This window comes from Gavialis gangeticus, unplaced genomic scaffold (genome assembly GCF_001723915.1).
Source record: "Gavialis gangeticus isolate Ggan-Ray unplaced genomic scaffold, GavGan_comp1, whole genome shotgun sequence".
Lineage (NCBI taxonomy): Eukaryota > Metazoa > Chordata > Crocodylia > Gavialidae > Gavialis > Gavialis gangeticus.
The window spans coordinates 69,739,966-69,745,581 of NW_017729022.1; the positions used below are offsets into that span (position 1 = coordinate 69,739,966).

Below are 5,616 nucleotides of genomic sequence, written 5' to 3' on the forward strand. Positions count from 1 at the left end.
GGGGCATGGCCAGGCCCCAACAGGACACTCTTATTAGGGAGGGTGTCCCTCCCGCCTCCCACCCCGCCCACTCTCCTCTCCTGAGCAGCCCATCAGGAATGTTTATCACCCCTAACACAGTGTTTATTAACCCATTAAGAAAACAAAGCCTCTATCAATTAGTTCAAGATCTTCTTAAATAGCTTTTCAAAGGAAGGACATTAAGCTACCTGTTGATTAGTTCCAAAAAGCTTGTCTGCCTTTGTTGTCTCCCACAGCCAGCATGTGGTCTGCTAGCTAATGCTGAGGTGTCTGCATAAAGCAGAGGGGTGGGGGAAATAATCCCTATTTAGCAGGGAGAAAGCAGGCAGATGCCTGCAGTCTCTGCCAGAGCTGCAGCCAGGGAGCAGAGGGGAGAGTCCAGCCCTGCTGTGGAGCAGAGAGCCCCACCCAGCCCAGAGAGCATACCGGGATGCTCAGGGAGTTGATTGAGTTTTGAAAAGAAATGCATACTTCAGTTTATTGGATCACAGAAATGGCCATGGCTCAGCAGACTGAGGATCCGTTAAATCTCAGATCCTTCTCAGTACTTGCCAATGCTTTGGAAGGTTTAATCCCTCTGCATTCATAGAATCATAAGGCTGAAAGAGACCCCAAAGGATCAGGTCCACCCCCCTGCATAAGCAGGAAAGACATCTGGGGTCACACGACCCCAGCCAGGTGACTGTCCAGTCTTTTCTTGAAGACCTCTAGAGAAGACTTAAAATCACTTAATATATCAGTTTGAAGGCAGCAAAAAAAAAAAAAAAATTATTATTCTTGGTCTGGAGCAAGATATGTCATTATAACGATTGGATTTCAAATTTGGATTCAAACCAACTGTTGGAGGCCTAAATTTATGGTGACCTTCACTATCAGGAAAAAAACAAACAGGAACCAACCTCAGTCTTTTAGGGCTAAAGAAAAAGAACACCGTTTTTATCCCACAGTCGGGTGGAATGACACAGCGGGTGCATTTACACAAGATGTTAACTTCTTAATACTATAATACTGTGCAGTAGCATACTGGACAAGTATCATAGGAAAGCATTTTGTTTCTGTTACCACCCATCTCTTAGTGTAGATCATCCTGCCCCCCAGGTTTGATACCCGTGCCATGTTATTCCACCAAGCAAAACTGAAGGTGGCATATTGCATACATTGGGAAGATTACGCAATTATACATAGTTCCAACTCAAGTAAAACATACTTCATTTCAATGGGAATTTACCAGAGGAAGGAGTGGAGCACCATGCCTACACAGCTAATCCAGGATGTACAATTGACTAAAGTATTAGACTTAGTAACATAATATGACAAAGAGTGGTCCAGGTTAATTACATGTTATGCAAGGCTGGCTTTGACATTCCTGACTGTAATACAGTCATAATGTTACTCTTCAAGATACAGTCAGTGGTACTTTACAGCCATAACATTAATGTGTATATAAACAGCACTTTTCTATAATGTAATAGAAATGCCCTTTTTCTTTAAAACAGACTGAAGATGTGAGACTTTGGTGGCATTCAGTGGTTTAGGGTTTCAGCAGCAGTCACTTTTCCCTACTGCTGTGGGCAAAAGCCCTAGCTGTGGGTTTCCTGTGCTGCTGCAGAGAAAAGCAACAGCAGCAGGGTACTAGCACCTGCCTGTCCACCTGCCTCGGACAGAACTGAGTCACTCCAGCCTGCAACCTAAAAAGGTTGCCAACTACTGCTTTAAAACACCAAAGTGATAATAGAAAGTTGCAATTATTTCCTTTCTTTGAATTAAACTTTATTTCATTTTTATTAGATGTACTTTAAAAAGTATGTTTGCCTTTTGGCTGTATTTTGGATGTTTTGAAAGGAGTTTTAAATGACATAAAATTCAGTACTGGGGTTTTATACCACCAGTATTTATTCTCTCCATACTCATACCACCACTTGCATATACCTTTGTAACTTCACTGATTTCAGCAGTTAGACCCGACTTACACTAGTACAATTAGGACAAGAATCCAGCTCTGAAAATCTGTCTTTCCAGTTAAAATGTTTATGTAAATAGAAAATCCATCACTATAGATATTAGTTTACCAGCATTAATGGAACCTAAGGGCATTGATACACGTACCTTTTTGTGCTGCGACACACCAGAGATCGGCACGTTGGAGCAGACTTGATTAATCAATGTGTTTTAGTTCAAAAGCACACAGCCACCATTTTCCCAGTGCTGATGTGCATTTTGCTGTTTATACAAATGTACACAATGCAGTGCTGGGCACTTTCAGATGTGCTTGGCACTGCATCTCTCACACATCTAAAAATGTCCTAAAATACCTTTTTTATTCACACATTGGGTGGATCTAATTTTGAGCTTTTAACCCAGTTTAACTGTTCAGCTACCACATTTGTAAGTGCTTTGTGAGTTAGCCAGCAAGGTTCTTTGGGTAGATGTGCTATCTTTTATTAGACCAACTAAACAGACGGAAAAGTTCTTTGCAAGCTTTCAGGCACAAACACCCTTCCTCAGGCATAGGGAGACTCTGCTGGTGTTATCTGTTACATATTGTGAGTTAGCTAACACTTTTTCAAATGACAGCCTGTTTGGGTTTTCCCGTTTCCGTCCTGGAACAAATGTTTGTGACACATCTGGACACTGACAAAAAAAAATTGCTAATTCAAGTTAACTGGCAAATAGCTGACATAAATGAAAATAGCCTAGACCAGGGCTTGGCAACCTACTGCCTGCAAGCTATATGCAGCTCACAAAGAAACTGGATCCAGCCTATGATGGATGTAAAACATGTTTACCAGTCACTAGCTTGATGTAATTCCCATCTGTATGCAGTTGTAGCAGTTGTAAATTAGAGGGACTTCTAGTGACTGCAGTTCACAGAATCACTTACAGCAGCTCTCAGTGATACAAGTGAAATTATACTGTTAGAACTTAAGTAATGATACGACCTCTAATGTATTCACATTCACTTCACTCACTGATGTAAGCAGGACTCACATAAGCTTTAATGGGAGAACAGACCCCTAAAACAATGAACATATAGTCTGAGGATTTAATGAGAAGACCAGCAACTACTTCACACAAACTTAACTACAATCAGCTCAGAGAATGAAGGGTCAATATAATTCATGCTCAGAATTACACACTCACACTTCTGTAAATCCGTTAAAGTCAATATAGATGACTCAATGTAAATCCAGTGAAACTGAGAGCAGAACTAGCTGCAGTATTTTTCTAATTGAATCTATCTCCACTTTGGTAAATGGTTTCAAGCGATTACAGATGTCCTAACAACAAATAAGTGAATTAGGGGGGGCAGGAATTAGAGAGCTTAAATAGGTAGCTCAACGTTTGCAAAATGTTTTAAAGGTGAAAGGGAGGAAGGGCTAAGACAGCAGAAACAACCACAAACAGCAAATCTAGTCTCAAAATAACAACAGTCAATCCACTGAGATAGAGTTAGATGGATGCATTAGTAATGCAGAATGCACAAAGGAAGCCTCAATGTAGGCACAAGAGCCAGCTTCTTAGACAAGCAGGAAGTAGAGGAGGGTTCAAGAAGTTATTACAAAAGTGGCATTCCTAGCCTCTGAAGGAAGTGAAGAGGGTGGAGATTACACCCTGGACTTGAAGGCTACCTGAGGCACTGAACTGTCACTGACCGCATGTCTAGAAAGGCAGATGCTTTCTGCATGTGATCTGAAGGCCAATGCAGTCAAGAGAGTGACTTGCGTGACCTCCAAGGGCTACGGATCAGGTTTTTTATGAAGGGAAGCCAAAATATTGCTGGGCATAAAGTTCAGACTGAGATGAATGTAAAAATAAAGATCTTGGTCATCCCCAGGCCACGTCCGAGACTCTAAAAACAAAAGCACAATTGTCCCATAGACCAGGCAAAAAAAAAAAAAACCTCTTGGGGCTCCAGCCACCAAACACAGAAAGACTTGACTGCAGGGAAACCCCGAGCATATCTACAAGCCAGCTACAGATGCCGCCACACCCAACACTCCTCATGCAGCCAACAGACAGATATAGATATAGATATTATCTTTTTTTTTTTTCTTTAAATCTTCAGAACTGAGCCTCGTACAGGTGCAGGCTTCGGTCGTGGGGAGGCATCATCTTCCCAGTGCCCTGCCTCACTTGGGGACCTTTACATAGCAGACTCTGCAAAACGCATCCTGGATAGCTCCTGCCTCTGCCCCGCTATTGGGAAGGGATTTGGGAAGCCCAGGAACAAGCACTAGCTTAAACAAACCCGAAACCAAGCGAGGGAAACCGCAATCCTCCTTTCTGGCAGGATAAAAGCGGCAGCAGGCATCCCCCCCACAGCCGCCCAGCGCCGGGGCCCGATTCTCCCTTCTGCCCCAGAGCAGCCCTGGCCAAGACAAAGAGTGTCCATGTAGTTGTAGAGACGGGCCAGCTCCCCTCCTTCCCGGCGAGGAAAGCTGCTTCGCCTTGACTCTGCCCCAAAGCCCCTACTCAAGCCCCCCTCCCCAGCCCCAGCAGCACCTCCCTCTCCCCCTGCCCCTGCCCCTACCTCTGCCGCCCGCGCTGGTGGCCGTGGAGTTCCCACAGCCCATGGCGGGCAGGCGGGCGGAGGGGGAAAGCACGATCCCACGGGCCGCCCGGCGGCTAAAGCACCGCGCTCCTCTCCCAGCTCTCCCCGCCCATCGCCTAGGAAACAGCCGAGGCCCAATCAGCTAGGCCGGCACCTGGAGCCGCCCTTCCCACTGGCCGCCGCGGCGCGAGCGGGATTTCAAGCGCCAGAGCGCCCGCGCCCTCCGGCCGCTTTGAGGAGCCCCTTTGCAGATCCCCGACCCTGCAGGCCTCTGGCTTCACGAGGTGCGGGGGCCATGGAGGTTCCCCTACACCCCTTCTCTATACAAAGAACTTTCCCCAACTCTTGACTAGGTCTAAGAAAAGACCTCACCAAAGAACCCTGCCTGCCGACGCCCTCCCGCGCTTTCCGCCCACAGGCTTACATTACAGCAGGAGCGTGGCTGAGCTTTGTGGCCCCTCCACAGCTGCAGGAAGGCGAGGGGAGAGAAGGGGGTCAGATCTGAGGGGCAGGTGTTTGTTCCCCCCTTGGCTGGGGGCGCCTGCCCTTCCACCTGCGTCCCCCCAGGTTATTTGAGTCACTCCAGCCTGCAGCCTAGGAAAGTCACCAGCTGCCACGTTATAAAAGAAAGTTGCAATTCTTTCCTTTCTTTGAATGCAACTTCATTTCAGTTCTATGAGCTCCACTTTAAAAAGCACCTTTGCCTTTTGGCCGTTCCTTTGAAAACTCCTTTCCAAACGTATCCAATGACATCAGCTTCAATACTAGAGGTTTTATACCTTTGCCTTATGGCCATTCTTTGGGATATGTCTGGAAAGGAGTTTTCAATGGCATCAGCTTCAGTACTAGGGGTTTTATACCGCCAGTATGTATTCTCTTCACACTCATAGGCCACTTGCAGACCTTTGTACCTGGTGTCCCTTCTGATGCCCAGCTGTGTGGGAATGCAAATGTGGCAGGCAAAGGAGATGCTGGAGGGCACCAGCCCTCCCTCTCCCACCCCACTCAAGGGGAGAAAAGGATGGCAGCCTGTGGTTTAAAGT

The 5,616-nt window shown here is 46.2% G+C and overlaps 1 long non-coding RNA gene across 1 annotated transcript in view; it reads right to left on the reverse strand.

The window, feature by feature from the left end:
- The window catches only part of LOC109296107, a 35,650-nt gene extending 31,038 nt beyond the window's left edge, over nt 1-4,612 (reverse strand). Inside the window, exon 1 of the long non-coding RNA XR_002096894.1 lies at nt 4,553-4,612. This is a non-coding gene — a long non-coding RNA (uncharacterized LOC109296107). The remainder of the gene's footprint in view (nt 1-4,552) is intronic.
- Between the last annotated feature and the right edge of the window lie 1,004 nt (nt 4,613-5,616).